The sequence below is a fragment of the Dermacentor albipictus genome, chromosome 6 (assembly GCF_038994185.2).
Source record: "Dermacentor albipictus isolate Rhodes 1998 colony chromosome 6, USDA_Dalb.pri_finalv2, whole genome shotgun sequence".
NCBI lineage: Eukaryota > Metazoa > Arthropoda > Arachnida > Ixodida > Ixodidae > Dermacentor > Dermacentor albipictus.
The window spans coordinates 71879327-71903307 of NC_091826.1; the positions used below are offsets into that span (position 1 = coordinate 71879327).

The 23981-nt window shown below is 48.2% G+C and overlaps 1 protein-coding gene across 7 annotated transcripts in view; it reads right to left on the reverse strand.

The window, feature by feature from the left end:
- Nucleotides 1-15104, reverse strand: part of axo (axotactin) — a 224121-nt gene extending 209017 nt beyond the window's left edge. For all 7 annotated transcript variants that reach the window (XM_070540822.1, XM_070540819.1, XM_070540825.1 and 4 more), the window contains exon 1: nucleotides 14525-15104. The gene's annotated coding sequence lies outside the window, so the exon portion shown is untranslated. The remainder of the gene's footprint in view (nucleotides 1-14524) is intronic.
- Nucleotides 15105-23981: the final 8877 nt, after the last annotated feature.

Below are 23981 nucleotides of genomic sequence, written 5' to 3' on the forward strand. Positions count from 1 at the left end.
CGGCTTCCTCCCGACGCGCACCGGATAGTCCTTGCGGACTCTCCGCGGTCCTTCCCGGGCACCAACCACTTCTCGAAAAAAAAAAAAAAATAACCTCTTCATCTCCGAGAACCGCAGACGGGCAAAACGAAAGAACAGTTCCTGCTTGAAATTGCCGTCCGCGTTTCTTACTCAAAACAGGGGCCGGCATGTGCTTTGCAAGGCTAGATCCAGCCGTAGCTAGAACCATGCACTCTCCTCCCCGTCGTGGTGGCGGGCGTAGTGGCTCCCGAAATTAGTCGGTACACCTCCACCCCCTCCCCGCCCACGCCATCACTCCTCACACTAATTCCTAAAGCGCCGCCAAATCAATCCTGAGATTTGACCGTTATTCGGCGGTCAACGTTTTGTTCCCTTCTAAACTTCTTTTAGATGGTGGTCGTTATCGGCATCTCCTAAGGTGTGGAGGCCAGTTTTGTCATCGATTCGGTGCCCGAGCGATTAACTCGGGATGCGTTCAGTTGTCACCATCTATTGTGCAGCAGGCAGGGCTTAGTTTCTTGTTTTAATTATTTCATTTTTTATTAATTTTTATCGCCCAACACAATTTTTATGTCACCATCTATTCAACGGTCACGCGCATCGCTGTTGCTTCTTTAGTTCAACCTTCTTTGCTTACACTGATCATCAGAAAAAGGATTCGGTTCGTAGTCAGCTGGTCTGTATGTTCGTGGAATGAGCTGCGGCCGTAGAAAACGCCAGTTGCGTTTAACTTTTCCTTTTACTTCATTATTTCCTCGAGTGACGCCTCGCCGCGATGCTGGATATGGCCGTTATATGGGTTAGATAATGTGGAAAATAAAATAATGCGAAAAAGCGTTCATCATCAAATCCTGCAATAACCATTGTACTCATAAGCAATAAGAGTCACCCGTTCGCTCCTCTGGTTTTTCCCTAATCGTACAGCACTTCTCGTGTAAAATTGGCACCTGAAAACAATTAAGAATCCAAGGAGTTGAGAAATTAAGCGATCTACTAAGGAAGAGAGCAGAGGCAACAGTCAAACAGGAATGGAAAGCGAAAATTAACAAATTCGTTGTTTGTGAATATGTTTAAGGATCAACATAGAAAACGCCGCCGGAAGTGGAGTATAATTCCCGGTTTTGAATGACGCTACCACAGTCATCACTCGACGCGCCTGACGTAGCCACTGTTCTGTTGCGCTTATGTGGGTGTTTTTCTAACTTTCCACGGTGGGCGCAGTACGTCTAGAACCGCAGCATCCTGCGCTCTACGCGGTTGTACGGGACTAGCGGCCACGCATCATTACGCAACTTCCCAAATAACAGTACGAGTCCGTTTTGCCGCTTGGTTGAGCATTAAACTAGGGATCTAAAAGAACCCCTTCTGATTGTTCCGCAAATATATATTTCTCTATAATTCTTCCAGAGATCATTCAAAACACGCTACTAGAAATCTTTATTTTACACTTTCGCTCGTTTACTTGTTCTTGGCAGTGTTCTTCCTGCGGTTCTTTCCTGCGCGAGTCCAATTGATGAGGTCCCCTGTTTGCCAAGTAAAGGAGAGGTGTATCTCACAGCTACGCCAGTGAGATACACCTTATTAGAGCGCAGCTCTTTGGCGTCCGTTCCTGGGTTTCGCGTCGTCGTCGGCGTTGTCGTCGGCCTCGTAACCAGCTCCGCCCCCCTTTCATCCCCCCAGCGCTAGCAGCGACCGACTGATACCGCTGGATGCCGCTGACGCCGCTAGAGAGTCAAGATAACGTGACTGCATAGAACACCGTCGCCGCCATGCAGAAAGAGGAGGAAAGGGTCCCCCCCCCCCCCCCTGTTCTTGTGTGGCGGATAGGGTGCTCTTCAGTTGCCGACGCGCCAGTTATTTCACGTGGGCCCCGGCACGTCGACGAATACGTGGCCACCTTCCCACGGCTAGACCTGGTTCTTAGCGCTGCGGAAGCGAGGGTATCATATTGTTTGTGTCGGCATCGGCGGCGTTGTCCCTGAAACCAACTCCGCAGCTGGGGTTGACTCACTATCGGCGTCAGCGGCATCAGTCAGTCGCTGCTATCTCTTCCGTCCTCCCTTTATCGTGTTGTCCGCTTGCTGCGCGCGCTTCTGCCCCCATCGCTTGCCGCTGGGTGTACACGCCGCCCCCCTCCCCCCTCTTCCTGGGAGTCTCCGGTTGTCAAAGCGCCGGCTCGAACTTAATTCCTTTCCTCGCTACTCCTCCAATGCAACCCCTGTGCGGTGGCAATCAGAGAGCCAGATCGGTGGCGGCGGATCTGTATATGTGCACCGCCCGAGCCGAAATTGCCGCTGCCGTTCGCCACTGCGAAATTATCTGCCAGTTCTTTCTGAGCCATGAGCGAGACGACCGATGGAAGTCCTCCGTCTGCTGCTGCTGCTGCTGCTGCTAAACGAGCTGCCAGAGCAGAGGCCCAGCGCCGTCGCCGTCAGAATCCAGAGGTGCGTGCCGCCGAAGCAGAAGCTTACCGTCGCCGCCGTCGAGATGATCCAGGAGTACGCGTCGCCGAAGCAGAAGCTAAGCGCCGCCGCCGAGAAGACCCTGCCGTTCGCGCCGCCGAAGCGGAGGCTCATCGCCGCCGTCGAGAGCAACCAGCAGTAAGCGAGGCTGAAGTAGAAGCTCATCGCCGCCGCCGAGAAGACCCTGCCGTTCGCACCGCCGAAGCGGAGGCTCATCGCCGCCGTCGAGAGCAACCAGCTTTGCCTCAATCTATCGAAAAGGTGAAACAGCTTATTTGCTGCGCTCAAATTTCGCATTACGAAATAACGTAATCGCCGGTAATTTTTTTTTCATTTCTCTTTTGCAGGTTTACGCGTCTTTATGACGAATGGCGGGCATTATTCACATGTTTACTAGTAAAGCTACCCCCTCCCCTCTCATTCGCATGGAAAAGTTACCTTGGGCTGCCACTACGCCCCCCCCCCCGCCAAAATAAAAAAAAAACAAAATCCTGGGTACGTGCCTCCCGTGTACAGTGCATGGTGCCGCGTTATGGAAGCCCAGGTGGTAAAAATTAATGCGTGGTCTCCCACTGCGGCGTGCCTCGCAATGAAATCGTGGTTTTCGTACGTGAAGCACCACAAACCAACTTTCTTAACCATTGTGCTGTCCGTCATTCTCCAACCAATGTCAAACAACGTTAAACCAACAATTGTCAGAACGACGTACCAAAATGGAAACCGAATAAAGTCGTAATAAGACAGTGGGAGTTATAAAAAAAGACGACGCATGATCAAGTCATGGCCGGCGTCCTGCGCTTTTAAAAGCTCATGTGGTTGGCCCCAGAACAACAGCCCGTATAGCTGCGACAGTACCTCGCCACCTGCGGGGAAAAGAGAGAGGGGGGAGAGAGATAAGGGGGATACAGCTTGCGTAAAGGGAACGAGGAGCGCTACTCGCACTGACGTCCCTACACGCCACTATCGCGTTTAGGTTGACCCGTTGGCAGCGCATGGTCCGATTCGTATCCTCTCGATGAGAACTCGAGGGCCGTGCAGTGGACGCGCGTTAAGCCTTCATATGGCTTTCTTTCGCAGTCAGTATGGCTTGCTTTAACATGTTAAAATTATTTATTATTGCGATATATGGGCACTCCAAGCGCATTTCTGCCGTCGCCGTCGCCGTGAAGTTGTGTATAAAGTCCAAGGGCGACGAAATCGTCGCCGCGCCTAGTATGTTGTATGTGCGAGTGAAAGCGTGCTAGGGCGATCGCGGCTGGATATCGCGCACGAAAGGGAGGAAACCAGGGAGAAAGCGCGCCGTCTTCCGTCACGCGCAAGGCTCCGGGGGAGGGGTTGTATATTATTATAAGCCGTTATCGCTCTTGAGCGCCTTACCCATCACGTCGTACCATTATCAACCGTGATGAGCCGTACTCCGTCGGCGGCTGCGTATGGTGCGGACGCGCAAGGGAGGGGAGAGGGATATCGGGGAGGTAGCGCGCCGTCTTCCTCCATCGCGTGCAAGGCTCCGTGTGGGAGGAGGGAGGGGGAGGGGTCAGCGTTCTACTTCGGCGGAGGCTGCGTATGGCGCGGCCGCGCGGGCCCTGTATTAGAGAGTTTTAGCCCAGCGGGTTTACGGCCAACGGAGCGGAGCGGTCTCCAGCGTTGCGCCAGCGGAGCGGCTCGCGGAAAAAGAATTTTAGCCCAGCGGATCACCCGCTCGAGCGGGGTAAAGAGCGGGGCGCTCTGCTGCCCCACCTAGTGGTTCGAATAGGAGTTACTGAGAAATGAAATTGAATTACGCTTGCTTTTATTATGCAAGAAATGTTGAATAAAGATATATTACATGTTCTCAGTGCATTATTTGTTAATAATGTACTGAGTACTAATGTACGGGTCAGCGCGGCAGTCGCCGTCTTCGATGCAGAACTGCCGGCGTTCATGTTCGCGGCTGCCGTCTTGCATTTCCCATACACGCCCGCGCGCCCTTACGCACGCTCGCGCGCTGCGTATACCCTCCGCTGGGGAGTGCTTTCCAGCGGGCGTAAACGCTGCTCCGTAAAACCGCTGGCCGCCTCAGCTTGGTGCGCATGCGCAGTCGCGTCTCCGCTCGCCCGCTCCGCTCCGCTGGCCGTAAACCCGCTGGGCTAAAACTCTCTATTAAAGGCGATCTGCGCTGGGGGCAAAGCGCGGCGAATGCTAATAGCTTCGTGAGCGCCGTGTTCTCGCCGCTTGAATCGCGCTGAAGCGAGAGGCAGCCCAAAGGTGTGGATTCGTTCGCTGCTGTGGGCCCTATCTTGAAAGCGATCGTATCACGTGACGGACGGCGGAAGGACGGGCGGACGGGTGGAAGGATTGACGGACGGTTTTCGTCGTTCGGTAAGCATACAAATGCTTACGCATTTAAAAAATAAAATGATACCTGTAGTAAATCATGAAGCTTAGAAATTAAAGGCCGAAAGTGCATGTGTGTTAGCAATTAAGAAACGCAAATTTCTTATCATGTATAGCATGACGCAAGCGTGCCATTTTCTCCTAATACGGAAAATCTTCCCTATAATTCTTGCGTCAGCTGGTTGTTACTATTGGAACTATCCATGTTTATGTAAGAATGGGATAGCAGCCGCACCCTCTGCAATAGCGACGGACCCGACAGTTGTCGTGACGCGCTTGATGCTACCGTAAACGGACGTTGACGCAACGGCCATATTGGCCCAGATGTGCCTTCCTAAACGGGTTCATAGTATACACAATGCCTGAAATATATTTCAGAAAGTTCTTGCGGCGCTTACTGGTACATTCAGAAGACTTAAGCTTTCCATATAGGACCGAAAACGATGACATTTACTCTTATCTGACAACATGAAAGTTGCAACAGAATTACTGACACCTAGGCGAGTTGGTGCTGATTTGTCTTAAATGCGCAACAACACGGCGACTACGGAGGAAGAGATGACACAAGCGCAAACTATCAACTGGTTTGTTTCAGGAAAAATATGACACGTACTTTATCGTCACATGACCAGCCTTGTGCTGGAACTGAAAACTACAAGGGAAAACCTAAACCGAAAATTATTGCTAACAATCAACGGTCTAGCAATTATTTTCCGTTTATTTTTTTTTATTTGTCGTTTTCAGTTGCCCCGCTAGCATGGTCATCTGACGATGATGTACGTAGGCGTCAAACTTTTCCTGAAATAAACCAGTTAAAAGTTCGCGCTTGCTTAGCCTTCTTTCTTAGACCCTGCCTTGTTGCGCAGTTAATACCAAACACGAAAGTTATTTGTCGTTATCCCTTGTATACGTTGGGCTCCGCTTACAAGCTGAAGCACGCAGAAGCCAGATATAGAAAGTACAGCTGCCGTGATGATTCGTTGTAGAGGAAATTCTGTTCTACACCACGGGTAGCAGAACAGGATGACGAACGCTCTAGCGGCAGTTCCGGCCTGCTGGCCGAGACATCGAAGCCGTGACGGCCCCGCAATACCGGATCTCCCCCGTTGTACTGACCGTTTAACATCCATGTTGATCCCGTCAAGCGTCTTTCTTCTCTTTAGCATTCATCTTGTTCGGCTAGAGTAATGTACTCCAGGCCTGCGCAGCTGCTTCCTATCATTACCTCTTTCTGGACCAATGATCCCTGTACGAATCATAATCTTTTACAGGAAATATCGGACGTCTAAAAAAAATGAGATAACAAAATTATTAGCAATGTTAATGAAAAATTTGTCGACTTTGTGCCCCACATAAATATGGCTCTCCCTGTTATTCCACAAATGTCCATGCATCATGTAGCGCTGAGGCTGGGCCTCTGTGCTCGTCCTTGGAGCGTTCTGCCTAGTGCGTAGTATCACCTACCTGCTTTGGGTGACACAAAAGTTTTCCTCAAATAATTTGTGGCCACATTTCAAACCATTATGACTGCGAATCAAGAAATCAGAAGAACCATGCGCTGCTGACGGCGACTAGAGATGTCAGCAGTTAATGAGAGAAACCTTCTATCCGTTGCCAAAAATTCCAGCACGAGTTTTTTTTCTTTAGGTTTCTCTGTATTTTGTCGTTCAGGTGCACGCGATATTAAATTTTCACTTTATAGAAAATATTCCGACGAGAATGGGTTAAACGTGCCTCTTTCACACAGTAGGCTTCTACAGTGAAGGAACACCTCTCGCTACAGAATCTGCATATAACACGTACAATGCTTAGCCGTGTCACCGTTACCCAAGCAGACCTCGAGCCACGCCTGCATATATGCCTTGTTGTTTGGTGTTTCCCTTTTTAAAGCATGGTTTGCTATACGGCACGTTATTGTCCAATAAACGCCTGCATGCCTTCTTCGCGAAAAAGCCGCATATGAGCGGCCTGTGGAACTAATCATCCATAATTAACCACTCGCAGTCCGTAGGCTGCCATATCCCGTCACTCTTAGGCTATTTCTCTCTTGTAGCCTTCGTCCTTGAACGCAGGCACGTCCCATGAGTCCGATCTGTCACCACCAAAGTCGCGAGACTTGTGGACAGGCTCGAGTGGCCTCTTTCTCGTCACCCAAAGATAGCGCGATCGATAGGAGCCGTTTTAGCGCTGAGCACATCGCATATGTATATGCCTGTTTGCCCACAGCACTGTCCCAAGTGCGCATGGGTGGGCTTTGAAGGAGGCCGCTACACTGACGCTGTGCGCGCGATAAGAAATCGCACGTTTCGAACGCAAGCGAGTAACCAACGCTCAAGTCTACCTCCAATCGTCCGCGACCGTGGCCTTGACCTGTCGGGCAGACGCCGTATTCAGAAATGCAACTTTAGCCGAAGCCCATCCTTGACTTGATTTAGATGACGCCTGGCGTGATCGTGCCCAAAGACACTCACTGCGTTTCCTTCGGCGCGTTCACGATAGGCGTCACTTAGATCAAGTCAAGCATGGGCTTCAACTTAGGTTGCATTTCTGAATACTGGGGTCTCCGTTTCACAAACACTCGCGTTTCTCGGAACGCCAGCAGTCAGTTATCGAGATGTTATAAATCATGTTCGCCTCGCTTGCTGCACTCTCAAATAAAGTTTACACCCTTTGGGTTGTATCTTGTCCCACAATAATTGTGATCTGTATTGCCCGCATTTCCTTTCTTTAACGCTGCGAGACCGGTACTTCCAAGCCACGAACGGCTTGCGCGTTATCAGCGTGACACAGCTATCTGGACAGGAAAGTAGCGAGCGCCGAGTTTTCAAGAAAGGAAACGCAAGCAACGCAGATGACGATTATTGTTGTGGGACAAGATAAGCCTCAAAGGGTTAAGAGTGTAGTACGTGCACTATGATGGACCACCAACGAAGTTATAACGTACTCCGTCAGGGACAATTGAACATGCTAATCATGAAGTTATGGAGAACATGGAGTTAATTATGAAAAAAAAAAAGTTGTTCATCACCATCATCATCATCATTAGTATCATGAACCTATTTTAAGTCCACTGCAGGACGAAAGCCTCTCCCTCCGATCTCCAATCACCTCTGTGCTGCGCCAACCAATTCCAACTTGCGCCTGCGAATTCATTAATTTTATCACCCTATCTAGTCTTTTGCCGTCTTCGACTGCGTTTCCCTTCTGTCGGCACCCATTCTGTAACTCCAACGGTACAGCGCGGTTATGTAACCTACGCACTACGTGACCTGCCCAGCTCCATTTCTTTCTCTTAATTATTGTCTATTAGAATATCGGCTACGCCCGTTTGCTCTCTTAATGTTACGCCTACCATTATTCGTTCCATCGCCCTTTGTGCGGCCCTTAATTTGGTTTCGAGCGTCTTTTTCAGTCTCCAAGTTTCTGCCTCATATGTTATATAACGGTAGAATGCATTGATTGTGCACCTTTCTTTTTAGTGATAATAGCAAGCGTCAAATCATAATCTGGTCATGTCTGCCATATGCGCTCCAACCCAATTTTGTTCTTGTGTAAATTTCCTTCTCATTTTTGTTCTTGTGTAAATTTCCTTCTCATTATCAGCGTCGCTTGAGAATAACTGTCTTAGGTAAACGTTTTCCTTCGTATACTCAAGAGGCTGACTGGCAAACCTTAACTATTGTTCTCTTGACCAGGCTATTCATCATTATCTTTGTTTTCTGCATATTAATCTTCAACCCCTCACTTACACTCTCTCATTTAAGGTCCTCAATCATTTGCTGTTTGTTGTTTGTGCTCCCATAAATAGTATTTACCAGCACTCCATCGTTTTTCGAGTATACGACACGTAGCGTAACATAGTGCTACGCTGGGACGTGGGTGAAACTACGCTATACTGCTGGCGTGCATATTTGTACATATAATGCACAATTTCAAATTTCTCCGCATGCAGCGTAATCGGCGCATGTTTCATACGTGTCCAATATAAATTTATAATGATTTAATAATTATAAGTTAAAATGGCAAATGACAATTTGCGGCATTTAAAAATAATTGATATCTTGCTTCGGTTTTAGCACAACTATATTGAAATCACGCGTAGCACCAGATGTCTCGGAGTAACCTTCTCGGAATCGCTTAATTGGGACGCACAAATTAATAAAGTACGATCAAAAATGAACAAAGTGATTGGGGCGCTATGTCGTCAAAGATACGTGCTATCAACAAGAATTCAACTATTATTCTAAAACGCATTCTTAGTTCCAATGCTTAGCTACTGCCACACTGTCCGGGGCACATGTAAGTACGAAGCATAATGTATCCAAGATTATCGTTGCTCAGGAACGTGCGATAAGGTTAGTTGCTAACATACCATGGCATGCCCGCATAGAAAACTATCATACCGAGTTTAACATCATTCAAGCGTCCAATCTTTATGCCTTCAGGTTAATTCTTATGTACAAAAATGCTATTAGAACAAACAATGCCGGTATTTTGACACTATGACACCTTCGAAGTCATGTGCCGATGTAAGTAAAATGTACGCCGTTGCATCACTTGGTCAACACCATTTTCGTCAGACTGCGTACCGATTTCAATCAATCGCCTATAAACTTCCTTGTTAGTTTAACACACTTGAACAGAATAACATCTTACTGGACGAAATATCGAAATATTAGTTAATTAGTGTTCTGCCGCTCCTGCATTAGCAGGTGGCGTTTAATTCTGTTTTTGCGTGTTGCGTTATTGTTAATGTTGATTCACACAACGCTAGCAAATGCAGTAAGACTGTTCTCAATTTTGTGTACGTATAGTTCCGTACTGATCCCTACTGTATTTATTTTTACTTTTGTACATTTGCGAATTCAGAATGTGTTCTAATGCCTTCAGTATTTTCTGTACGCTTGTCAAGGCCAAGCTGTTTCCTCGCAATGTTGTCACGTGGTGCGTAATGGGGTTTCATCAAGCCGCTGCATGAGCCTTTTTACACCTTACGCCCACTCTCTTCCTGTATTCTGTGAAAAGAGAGAAATAACGATTATTATTAATATTATATAAAAAATCCGTTGAATTTTTTTACCATTTCCTTTCTTATAGGCTACGGAAAGCCTGCGTAACTATTGCACTTCACGTGAAATACGGTTCTGGTTACGGATGCTACGCTAAGCCCCGGTTTGATAAGTACAGTGTAATATATCGTAACGTATTGTATTATTGGATCAAATTATAATTTCCGTTTGCAGCATAGGACGATCGCACGCCAATGTTTCTGCATTCGCCATCTACAACGTTAAATTTGATCGTTCGGCTTACGCACATCGTTCGTTGTGCGCCCTAGTTCTAACATGCATAATAGCGTACCCAGTCGCAGTCCCAAATGGCGCCACTTCATGCTGTTTCAGGAGGCGCTTAGGAATTTCTGTTTTCGGGGTTCGTGTGGATGTTCTTTTCGGCCCTTCCATTTTTCCGTGTAATAAACAACGCCGCACAAACAGACCCTGGCATTATGCATCTGGCAACGCCCACCACGTCAATTCTCTCCGAACCGAGAGGTCAAACCGTTCTCGTATATTTTAGGGCTTGCCTAAAGCGTGGCTTTCCTCGTGCACTGAACGTCGCTGTGTCGTAACCCTACTTTATTTCTCCGACTCGCGTTGATATTCCATTCTGGCCTTTCTTTCTTTCTTTCTTTCTTTCTTTCTTTCTTTCTTTCTTTCTTTCTTTCTTTCTTTTATTGCTTTCTCGCTTTCGCTTCCCAGCGCACGCTCAGGGAACATACATACACTGAGCCCGGCGCGGCGGTGGGCAGAATGCGCGCGAGCTCGCCTCACCCAACCGGTCAGGTCGGTGCAGCGAAAAAAGGACAAAAACGGCGAGTGCATGGATGGATGCGCGCGCCCGAAGGAGAAAGCGTCCAAGTACTGCAGGGAGTGCCCGTCTCCAGGACGGGATCGGAGTCAAGTACGAATGGGTGCAGAACAATGTGTGTGTATGGTGGATAATTAAGCTCCAAGTGCCAAAAAGAAAAAGGGGGGGGGGGGTCGCTTTGTGGTGCATTGTGGGGTGTGGACGATGACGATGAGTGCTGCGTACTCGGGGGTTCACTTTCTGCGGCCCTGAAGGGAGATCCGCGGAGGCACAAAGCGGAGACGGGTAACATCGCTCCTGAAGCCTCCTCGTTCGCATTCGGGATGCAAAAAATCCCGGACGTCGTATTTACTACAGCGCCGATATAGGGTGCCACGCAGCAACGTACAACGTATTTGACTTATTGTCTCGCTTTTTTTTTTACTTCCGCGGTTCGGCAAATGCGAAACCGTGAGACTTCAACGCTGCGCTGACTCGGTAAATTCTTCTTGAAGAAGCATAAAGCGCAGTCAAACTACGCCGGACTACTTGGCGCAGTAGGGCATGTGCGGAAGATATCGCCCCCGTAGCTCCCGCTTCACTGCCGCACAAGGTTGTCAGCCAATGCATGTTATTTCGTGCAATCAACTCTATGTTGCTAGCAGCAGTAAACGAGGTGAGAGATTGGTGTCTTGTCACCTCGCTGTTTTTTTTTCTTTCTTTTTTTGACGTGGGAAACAATAAAGAAAGTCACACAAGAAACAGTGAACGGCAAACAATAGAAATTGGTGTTTCCGAATGTGTTCTAAAAAATATTGTTGACACAGTTGATGCAAGTGTAATTTCGATTATGTGACCACATAGGCTGGACTGCGCCTGCTTACTTACCCACTGCCCTTGACGACGAAGAACACTTTTCGAATGAAAATTATTCTCTACGGAAAAGTACACGCAGCGAACTCGAAGTTGCAGTGTGCTTCAACGACCATCAAAACGGGCTGTGGCTCTTTGGAGAGGCACGTCAAACGGCACGAATGTTTCTTCAGTATAGTACACAGAGTCAGATTAGTTATGCGAAATTATGCCGCAAGTCTTTCTCACATCTGACACCTACAGCCATGCCTGCATATCAGTAAATCAGACGCCTATACAATCTAGTACTGAAGTCGCCAGTGAATTTCTTCGCAGTTATGTCAAATAATGCTGAGAGTTTCTTAAAATTATTTTCTTAGAGTAAAACTCTGCGCACTTTTTCTCGTTGTGTAGACGCTGTTAAGTATGTGATGCACTTTAGAGAGCGACTTTGCAAAAAATAGACGCGGAAAACGGCGCGCGACCGCTTAACTTCAGAATCAAAAGCGGCGTTCACACGAACGCGACAGTAACGCACCGCACCACCTTCACATCGCACATTGCGCTCATGTGAACGGGGATAACGCCTTAGGAGATCGAATCACCTTGATGCGTGAGCCGAAGGCAGATCAAAAAGAGAAGTCTCCGTTGGGCAATTCACGCAAATACTGACGCATCGCATTAAGATGGCAAGCTAAGGTTTGTGATATGCGCTACCGGGACGTTCGCGTAACTCAGCAGCAGGTTGCCTGCCGAAGTACGCTGCAAGGCTGCACCACGCTAGCGGCGTTAATTTACTCTTGTAGCTACGTCAGAGTAAATGGCATGCTTAGAAATGAGTTAATTTCACTGTTGCAACGAATACTTTGCCTTCATATAAATGCAGATGTAAGTGGGGCAGGGAATACAGGGGGAAATACACATCACGAGCCTGTTCAGAATCTTTCGGAGTGATTTCTAAAGAAATAGATTTCGAGATATGCTGTGTAAGAGCTGATGGAGCATCGCGATTACAATGTGTGGCCACCACTGTTGTTGGTCCTTCTTTACAAAGCACGGGACTGCGCACGTATCAATGTGACCAAGGCAAACAATTCAAAGGGAACACGAAGGAGACTTGGTGTGAGGGCAATGTACACAAAAACGAATGGATGAAAGAATTTAGCATGTCTGAAACTAGGGCCCGGTAGAAGTACAACTATGCAGATGGGAAACGGATCTTGCAGTGGCTGACCACGCTTCCTAGCATCAGCTTTCAGTAAAGCGCGTGTCAAAGCTGACGGTCTGTTTCGCCAGAAGCTTTGACATGTATACCCGATCGGTATAGTTGACAATTAGAAAAAACATTCTAAGACGTATAGTTCGTTAGGCGGACTATTTACCGCTTGTAAAGCGCGAATACAAAACGGATGTAAACGCATAAGCACAGAGTAGGATGCATTTGTGCGATTATGTACGTTTCATATATGAGCTAGCTGTAATGAGGCAAAAAAAAGTTATTATTTATACATAAAACACGTGTGCACGAAATATTCTGAAAATTTTCTCACTTATTTGCATGTTCCCGAACTAAAGGAGAAAAGTACAACCTTGAATCGCCACTGGCTGCCCAGTTTGTCCGCATATAGCTCTTCGTAGGGATCCTTAACTGCGTACTTGAAATACGAAGAAACATTTCCGAATAAAAAAAACATGAGAGACAACAAAGTAACAAAAGCGATATTCATACCACCGTTGTAAAAATGTGTCAGTGCCTGCCTGTGGACAGGATCACAGCCAGTCACCACTATGGATTGGCCTCTTTTTAAACTCGGTACCATATTCAACTCATTATGAAGCTTTATTTGTCCAGTTGCTATAGAAACGAAGGCACCGCAACAACTGCACGAAGCTAAAGCTTAAATGAAATGACCAAGCAGATGACTATATGCAGATGTAAACGCAGATAACCACAGTGGTAATAAATGCGACAGAGAAGTCAAGCTGAACAATATTTTTGTACCTGTTAAGAGTTGCGAAACTCAAACCTGACTTATTATCTATCTCACACCTAAGCTGTTATGCTCCGTACAATATTCGAACGGCCATACAACGCTATAAAATTTCAGTAGAAAGCCAAGCCTTTCATTTTATTGTTTTCTTTGTGTTCATTTTGCAATGACCAGCTTAAATAACCGATCTTTATTTGATCTGCTAGAAATAAAGAAAAACAATACCAATAGAAGATTAGCAGGCCGAATATGCACAGGTTTAGTATCACCACTGCAAGTTCGTTTAAACACTTTTCTGCGTTTTCTCGCTGGTATGTTTGTTTGAAGTACATTTTGCATGCGTAGTCTCGAAACCGGTTGGTAACGGTGGTGCTCATTTGCATAAGGATGCTGTAACAAAATAAAAAAAAGGAAGGGTAAGGTCGGTCACCGCGCCTTATATAAATGTTTGCTTGCGGCATGACGTACGAGAAACGTTATTTTTCCCCAGGACTGCACTTAAAATAGGCAGTAACACTTTCAACTGTAGTAAATTTAAAGTAAATGCTATATTTTTGCGACAAACAGGATGCAGTGCCACTAAAGGGCAATACTAGATGCCGCTGTTTCCACAGAAACGCACACACACCCAGAAAAAAAAAGAAATGTAACCATTCGCTCATACCATCATAAATGTTTTTGAATACTGATTGGTCGCTGCAGTCTTGTATCAGTGGAGGAAGAGGTCATTGAGACTTTACCGAAAGACATTTTTATACTGAGGTCAGTGTTTGGCCGTGTTACGACCCCGTGAGCGCTGTCACCCGACGCCTCGGTCGTCGGGCAAGAGAGTTCAAATATCATCGTCCGGGAATCTACTCCCGCGCCAAAACGCTAACGCAGCTTTACTTAAAGAAGTCGAGCCCTCTCTCTGAAGCGCAACCGTCCGTTCACGCTTGACGTTAACTGTCAAATGAACAAACTCTTGTATCTCACCTTCCGGGACAACCACGACGATCGTTCGTTACTTCCTCGACCCCAGGGGGTCTACCGATGTCAACTCCAGCAACAGTTCGTTGGACGGTAGGTGGAAGGGCCCGTCGAAGAAGCTCCGTGGACGAGGACTTCGAACGGGGGGGGAAAAAAAGAAAGAAAAAGGCGGTCAGAGAAATCCGAGCCGCTTGAAACAGGTATCCAACTCGAGCACGGACGTAGGAGCGTACAGTCGGCCGATGGGCACGGTGTCCGGTCCCACGGAAGTCGGAGGCGACGTCGTCGTCCCAAGTTTCCGGAGCAGACGGCGCGGAGAGGCCGTCGACGACGACTAGAGATGCCGAAACGCCGCAGAGAGCGTCGGCGGGACCACACAAGTACGCGACGCCACGCAACGGGCCGTTATATAGACACGCGCGCGTAACCGGCGTTGAGAGCGCGCGCTCGAACTCCGTATCGGAGAAGTGCGTGGTGCCGGTTACGACGGCGATACACTTCGCACTGCACCAACACGCGTTGTCGTCGTCGGGAGCAGCGCGCTGCACAACCCCTCGCTCGGCGAGGCGCGCAACATCTGTCGCCCGCTGCGCGGCGAAAAAAAAAAACAAGAAAAAGACTATTATTCCTCCCTCGCGCCTCGCCCGAAGAGGACGCCGCCGAACGCCAGCACGTGATTTGCCGGCGAACCGGCCGAGAATCGCGCCGGCCGGAACCGGCAGCTCGCCGGGCACCGCGCGCGCGGTGTGGTTACAGAAGCGATTGACAGATGGCGCCAGCGTTACTAACCGCGAAAATATGGACTCTCAAAGTGGCGTCAGCGTTCGACCGAACATGCCATGTCGCTCTGCAGTGTGTAAGCGATCCACGTTATTGACTGTGGTGTAGCTAGGCGGTCTGGCACCCGGGGCCCATACGTCTACTGTCACCCCCCTCTGAGTGTTGTCAGGAAGACGAGGATATCGAAAATTTCCAGAGAGTAGGGGGAGGGGGGTGGTGGTGTGATGTTTCAGCATCAGTACAGCCGTAAGCTGGGATACGTAGCGCAAGAACGACACAAGGACGAAGCAGAAACACGGGACGAACGCTAACTTTCAACAACTGATTTATGACAGCTAGTAAGCATATATATACTCACTGAGAAGCACTGCAACAGACACACTGAAGAGAAAGAAGAAATGGAAAAGGAGTCATGTGACTACTATGCCAAAAATTCAAGCTCTTTCAAAAGGAAAAGGAGTCATGCGACTACTATGCCAGAAATTCAAGCTCTTTCATAATAGCGAGCCAGTGACGCTGATCCCCTTTTCTTCTTTCCCTTCAATGTTTCTGTTGCAGTGGCTTCCCAGTGAGTATAAATACGCTTACTGGCTGCAATAAATCAATTGTTCAATGTTAGCGCTCGTGCCGCGTTCCTGCTTCGTCCTTGTGTCCTTCTTGTGCTATGTATCCCAGCTTACGATTGAACTACCAACACGTCCAGACTTCTTCCCTGCCAGAGCAACCGCCTTGGGCAACCCCCTCCTCCCCCCCCCCCTTCGATTTCGTTCCCAGATATCGCTAATGTAGCAGGTATACAAGCTGTTTTATTTTCTGCATCAAATAACAGAGGGTGATGCACTAATAACTTGTGATAAGCGCATTTGCACAGCTACTGTGAGACTGTAAGGCTTGGCAGCCAATACAGGTAAAGTTTTAATTAGCGATTTTCGAGGCAATATTGCATTTGCGAAATTGAGGCCCGACAGTAATGTGTTGCCCAACAACAACTTCACAAAAATCGTCGTAGGTACTACGGCGTGCAGTATTTTGGCTTTCGCCAGCCCCGAACCGAAACGAAAATTAAACAGCGTGTCAGCGACGCTGATCTCCCCACCCTATCAGAAAACGCCACCTACTTGCTTCCTGCCCGGGTGCCAATGCTATGACAATTACGAGTTCTCTTCATTCTGATCAATAAAGCCTTGTTTTTATTTGCTGCTTTTGGCAAACGTGATCATCCGAGCTGCGGTACCGCCATAAGATTGGAAACGGAATGGAGCTCGCTCAACGTCTATTCCTGGCGTCACCATGCAATAACCGAGAATTTCTGATAGGATATTGGGAGATATCCCAACAAAATTCACATTTTTTGTAAAACTTCGTATAGCTGACACAGGACACTGTATTTGTGACATGAAGTTACACAACAACAACAACAACAACAACAGGATGAGGAGGAGGTGAAGGAGGAGCAATAAAGAAGGAAGGAAAGGTAGGAAAGTCAACCAGACGCATGTCCGGTTTAATAACTTACACAGGGGAAGGGGTTTAAAAGAAGAAAAAAAGGAGAGGGAGGGAAGTAGATACTATCAGTGTGAATACGTGCGGTTGACCATTAGTGCACGCCTATAATCGGTTACTGAGGTCAGTCGATTTCATGAAACGTAGCAGTGCCCGCGTCGCTTTTGTAAACCTGCGACGCGTGGAGCCGTGGTCAGAATATGTTAGTCTCTTAAACGGTCTGCTATCTAATCAGTTTAACACCGTCCGGAGAACGTCGCCTTCGATCTAATAGAGATATTACAAAACCGCAACACGTGCTCGATCTTTTCTTCACGTTTGCACGAGTCACAAATCGGTGTGTCGGTCATTCCAGTTACGAATGAGCAGGCTTTCGTAAAAGCCAGGTACCCCTAACCAGAGGTGGCCCAGTAAGGTTGCATCACGGCGGGAGCAGTGCGATGCTAGGCCCTGCCCCTCCCCTCCCCCTCCCCCGTTGCTACGCCACTGTTTACCGCTCGCTTGCTTCTCACTGTAGTGCGCTATATGACGAAGAAAACGCCTTATTTAGTGTAAATGAACAAGGCGCTCTATAGTTCGCAAGCGTCTTCTGACAACATTTGTCTCAGGTGATCATTGGGTCAGCGTGTGCCCGGAGGCTTGGTACGATAGACGAAGAAAAAAAACAAAGAAAAAAACAGAAGCACTATGTTACCTAACGCAACTCGTTGTGTAGAAGTGCAATTCTATAGCAGGTGCGATCATCATCATAATAATAGTAATTTATGTCCACGTCAGCATGTAGGCCTATCCTAATGTTTCCCCAATTAGCTCTGATTTAATTGCGCCACCTGGCTGCATTCCATCCCTGCAAGTTTCTTAATCTCTTATCACGTCACTTAACCGTCTGCACTCCGCGCTTGCATTTCCCTTGCCCAATCACGCCCCCTTCTCCCTCCCCTTCCCGTATTCATTGCGTTATTCTAACTAAACCGTCAGCTTTCTGCTCCGTTCGTTACATGACTCGCACATCATTTTTTCCACCTTAACAGCTATTAGAAACATCAGTAAGGTGTTAACGAATGTTCGGCACTTCTGCTAGTGGGCAGCGATGCGGAAGGAAGACAGAGTCGTTTGGGAATGTTGTTTCATTGTGAACATTTAAATAAATCGAAAGAGCCTTAAAAGAATATAAGTGACGTTAATAAGCTGCGTAACGGCAGTCAGTACTTCCTCACACGAGCACACGAGAATAAACAGGACAAAGCAGTGCCGTGCTGAAAGGCTCACGGTTCCGTCGTCACGGCACTGTAGAGTCCCCCGTGCTTGAGTCGGCTGCGACGACAACACGTTCAGGCCCCGTCCAGCACGGTTCTGGGGACGCACGGCACGCGAGAATCGCGTCTAGCACGGCCACATCTGTGCCAAACTGGAACGCTGCTCGGCACAGCTCAGGTGCGGTGGCTAACGGACCGGGGGTCCTTGGGTCAGCCAGCGTATTCAACACTGGCAGCTGGAGCCCTGGGTACCTCTGGTACACTCGTCCAACGCTCGGCTCCGCGATCCTTCGCACCTTGCCACGGACGTCTCGCCCAGAAGGGCCTGGTTCATCCCAGGAGCTCGGAAGTGCTGTCCGCTTCTTGTAGTAGTAATAGTAGTAGTAGTAGTAGTGGTAGTAGTAGTGGTAGTTGTTGTAGTAGTGGTAGTAGTAGTGGTAGTAGGGGTAGTAGTAGTAGTGATAGTGGTATAGTGGTAGTAGTGGTGGTAGTGGTCGTGGTAGTAGTGGTAGTAGTAGTAGTAGTAGTAGTAGTAGTAGTAGTAGTAGTAGTAGTAGTAGTAGTAGTAGTAGTAGTAGTAGTAGTAGTAGTAGTATGTTGTTGTTGTTGTTGTTGCCTGTCACACGTGTAGCTCCTACCCACGATGGCGTATCGTGCCCACTGCGAGATCACGCCTCGTGCCACCACGCTCGTGCATCCGTTCACTTCCTCCTTCTTCGTGGAGCTTGCGCGTCCGCTCCGAACTTCTCGCCAATCTCGCATGTGACAATCGGCTGCTTTGATCTCTGATCAACTCCACTATCTGCTTGTCTTAACGCTACCGAGGGTATCGAACCGAAGACGTCCAGGGTTCTGGTTCAGGCTTCCGCATGTTTCCCGGTTCGGTTCCGGATCAGCTTTAGAGCAAGAATGTAACGGTTCGAAACGCTTTAAACCGCTTCATACGGGTTCATGGCGGTTCGGAAGTAAGAAGAAGACGAAGGTAAGCTTTATTTCCAAATCAAAAGGATTCGGAAGTAAAAAGAACGAAATCTTTTAGAGAGAAGTGCTTGCTCGCCTCAGTTGCGAATTTATTTGAGCGAAATATGCGCGAGGTTTCTTTCCCAAGTTCATGGATTGAGTGAGTATAAAAGCGGAATACTCAAACATAGATTCAAAGAGGGGAAAAATGTGGTTGATGGCAGCAGCGAGAGCATAAAACGTAAGAGAGAAAGAAAAAAATTGCTGTGGCTTAGCTAAGGTTAAGCCCAAGATGCCAAGCATACTAGCCTTTATTTTAGTTGCTGAACCACTGTTTAGCCTGGTGAACTGCTGTTGCTTGGCTATATTTGGTTCGGCTAGACGAAGAAACAACTCATGCGTTACTCTGCTTCGCCTTCAAGAGTGGAACGCGACAGCGTTCCCGTCGACCCGCCAAGGGGTGTAAGACAATGGGCTACGGCGCAGCGACTACGCACCCCGCATTGGACGCGGTGAGCGTCGAGCAACGCAGCATTCGGCGCGGCAACGAAATGTGCGCCTGAGCAAGCGACGCACGCCTGAGCCTTAGAAACAGCTCGTTTCTAAGGCAACACCGCATTCACTAGAGGCGCTTTTGTACCGCTTTGAAGCATCGTACTCGTGGCTCAGTGGTAGCGTCTCTGTCTCACACTCCGGAGACCCTGGTTCGATTCCCACCCAGCCCATCTTGCAAGAGTTGAGCCAAAGCCACCTAGAAACAAGCGCAGCTGCTTATATACCGCCGCGACGCCGCGAGCGACGGCGCGAGTTGGAGCCCCGTTTCTCCTTTGTCATGACGTCACGGTGTCACGTGGTATGGCATGGGGTCATTGAAGGCGACACCGCCGCGCCTGAGGAGATGGGTTGAACTCTCGTAATATGCTTCGCATAAAACCAACAATCAAGCAAACAAAGAAAAACATGCAAGTTATATGGTGTCTCGGTCATAAGTTCGAAGTGTCATGATTTTTACTTCAATAAAGGCGCTTTTTAATATATCATAAGCGTTTAGCGTATATTTAGATAAAAGACATGCCCTTTACGTGAAACGTTTCTTATGTATCTTCAATTGGCAAGGCTGCGACGTGTTACGAAAGTTTCATTAAAAAATATCGCTCAGAGAAGCAGTTCCAAGATGTGGGTTTTTTGACAACATCCCGGCGTGAGATACGAAGAGAATGGCTCCATATGACAGCAGTTTCGATGGCTCTTCCCCCATTCTCAATCCTAAAGTAAATAATTGGGGACGGGTTCTCCAAGTGTCAATCGCTTTAAGCATCCATTCTCTGTCCCAATCCCAAAGTTCATCCAGCGAGTCGATAAATAATTGAACATCACAGAGGATTTCCTCGCTGGCACAGGGCTGACGCTCTCTTCCACAAAGTCAGAGCTACTCCTCTACAGGAAAGTGAGACAAGGAGGCAAAACCAAAGGATTAGCCCCACCGGACTCGCTTCCTATTCAGATACAAACTAAAGTGGGCACCTGCGTACCCAGAGTTGATCCTGTTAACATGTTAGGGCTAACTATTAATTCCAAGGGGCATAATAGAGAAGTTCTGAGTCGTCTAGCGGGACGGGCAAACAGTGTCTAAGGCTGTATATTTGTTTGCAAGTAGCAGCCTGAATAGGCCTATTTTTTACCCTTACTGCGTCTAGCTTGGCTTGTTTCTTCCTTACCAATTTTACTCTTCCTCTCTTCAAACTGATGTGAATCCTAGGCCTCACTAACCTAAGATAACTGCTTTTTACCCTATCTAATACTTCTACATCCTGCGCTCTGCTGGGATCGGCATAAATTATTAAATCTACTTCATTCCTTGTTTCACCATTAGGGTTTCACGAGGTTGGAGCGTAGGCTTATACTACCCTTATTCTATACCTCTTATTAAGCTTTATTACGACTACTCCTGCCCTATCATTAATGTTGTATGATTCGTCATTATTGCCCGCTATGTCCTCATGGATTAGGAATCCTTCCCCGTATTGATTCTTATCTAGGAGTCCCGTATAGCAGAGTACGTGGCCGTTAGTCAGCACTTCATAAGCCTCACCACTTCTTCTAACTTCACTAAGGCCAATGATATCCCCAAAAATGCCTCATAATTCCTCAAAGAATTATGAGGCATTTTTGGGGATATCATTGGCCTTAGTGAAGTTAGAAGAAGTCGAAGCCGATCTGGGAGCCCCAGCCTGACGCAGCAGACACAGCCACCGAAGGAACCTCAGGCCGCGTGGACGAAAACGCCCGACCACCACTCCAGGAAGGCAACAGCGGTGAGTTGGTCAGCGCAGTTTCCCCCTCTTTCCTCCACTCTTCCTTCACCTCCGTCCGCACAGCAAGCAAACAAACAAAACAAACTGTCTCCCACAGCGATGCTTTCACTCACCCAGACACACACACTCGCACCTGAGAAACTCCCTCACAATTCCTGCACCAAACCAGAAGTGCGCGAAATGATAGAGGAAATGGCGACTATTTTAAGAGCGGAGATGCAAAAAATGAAGGAAGAGATCATGGCTGATGTCAAGCATATGCTACAACAGGTCATGCAACAAGCCATGACTGACATGAAACAGTTCATCAGTGCAACTTTTAGCTCAACTTTCAGCCATCAAAACGATTCACTTCCACATGACACTAACGCCACTAGAGAACCAAGAAGGTCACACCCTTATACCCGCCCGGCTCGTACAACAACACCTGCCCTCACCAGCGAGGCGGTATCAACCAATCATGGCCAGGAAACCTAAGAGGCGCACTACCACCACCTTCCGGGTGTGGCAATGGAATTGTAGAGGGTACCGAAGGAAGAAGGGTTCCCTCACACAGTTCCTAGCCACACGTCCTCACCCACCAGACGTTATAGCACTTCAAGAAGTACATTGCACTCCGACACTCACTGGATACAATGCATACACTGACAAGCATGACACCACCAAACAACCACTAGCTGCCACCCTTGTGTCCAAACAAATCACAGTGATCGAGCACACGCTCGACAGCTCCCACATTCCGCATGTGCTCTTAGAAATTGTACCTAGGAATCGATATGAAACCAGCTTGTTTTTACTTAATATCTACAGTGCACCCAAATCGCGACGAGACGACTTCGGGCAACTTTTTTCGGCCGCCAGTAAACAAGCCAAAAAATTGATTGTTCTGGGAGATTTCAATGCGTCCCACCCGGCCTGGGGGTACCAAAACAGAAACACCAAAAGGCCGCCGTCTAGCCCACGCCATGAACCTTCATCAATTCACTCTGCTGACAGAACCTGACACACCTACCAGAACGGGCAACAGCGTAAGCAGGGATACATGCCCTGACCTAACAATGGTCAAGGGGTTAACTCAATGCTCCTAGGACAACCTAATGGAGACTCTGGGCAGTGACCACAGCATTCTAGCCACAGAAGTCCAACTGGTAGCCATACGCACCCCAGAACGTTCAATTAAAATAACCAACTGGGACACTTTCCGGCGCAACAGAACCAAATCTGAACAACACGACCCGCCATCTCTACGCGAGTGGACACAACAGCTACAAGCAGATTTTAAAGCAGCCACCAAGCAACTTACTGCAACAACGGAGACACCCGATGTGGACAGACATCTGCTCCATCTCTGGGATGCTCGAAGAGGCCTGACGAAACGATGGAAGAGGCAGAGGCACAACCGTAGGCTGAAACAAAGAATCGCCCGGATCACAGCAGAAGCTGAAGAATACGCCACCAGCCTCACTAATAGCAATTGGCACAACCTCTGCGACCGCCTTAATGGCACACTAAGTAGTTCCAAAACGTGGTCCCTCCTCAGAGCATTACTCAACCCAACGCACACAAGAACGCACACAACGAACACAGTCCGCACTATCATCCACAATGATGACGCGCTCCTCCAAACACTGCAACAAAGATACATTGCTACAGGCCACCGACCGGAGTACAAAGACTATCCACACGAGGAAGAAACCCAATTGGACGGCGATATTACAGAGACAGAAGTGAGAGCAGCCCTACACGGCATAAGACGAAACACAGCGCCCGGAGCACACGGCATTCACTATGCACTGCTACGCAACCTCGACGACCAGGCCATACGGCAACTCACTGTATACTACAACGACAATTGGAAAAACGGAACGCTTCCACAGGAATGGCGACACGCCGATATTACCTTAATTCCGAAACCCGGGAAACCGCTGTCCCTCCAAAATCTCAGACCCATTTCCCTAACTTCGTGTGTGGGCAAGCTCTTCGAGCACGTAGTTCTAAATCGCCTCCAGCCTCACCTCGAAGCGAACCAATTCTTTCCCAATACCTTATTCGGCTATCGTCCAGGTCTGTCTGCGCAGGACATACTCCTACAACTTAAGGAGGATGTTGTGGATAGTCCAAGTAAAGCTCAAACAAGAGCCATTCTGGCGTTGGACCTCAAAGGAGCCTTTGATAACGTCTCACATGACCTCATTCTAAACAACCTTGCATTCTCCCGATGCGGAAAGCGCATCTATGATTATGTCCGATCCTTTTTATCGGACCGAACAGCCACCATCGGCCTAGGTGATATTCGGTCGGATATCATAAAACTTTCCGGCAGAGGGACTCCCCAGGGCTCGGTTCTCTCACCCACCCTGTTCAACGTGGCAATGGCAAAGCTACCACCACTCCTCGACAAACTTCCGAACGTGCAGCACGCCCTGTACGCCGATGATATTACAATCTGGGTGACCACACGGTCAGACGGCGCCATTCAAGACGCACTACAGGAAGCCGTCAGTATAGTTCAAGGGTATGCAACAGCCGGAGGACTCACATGCGCAGCTGAGAAGTCGGAGCTCCTGCTTGTATTTAAAAAACGGAACAGGACCGATATTCCACCAGCCATCACATTGCATCTCAGTGGCAACGTTATTCCAAGGGTAG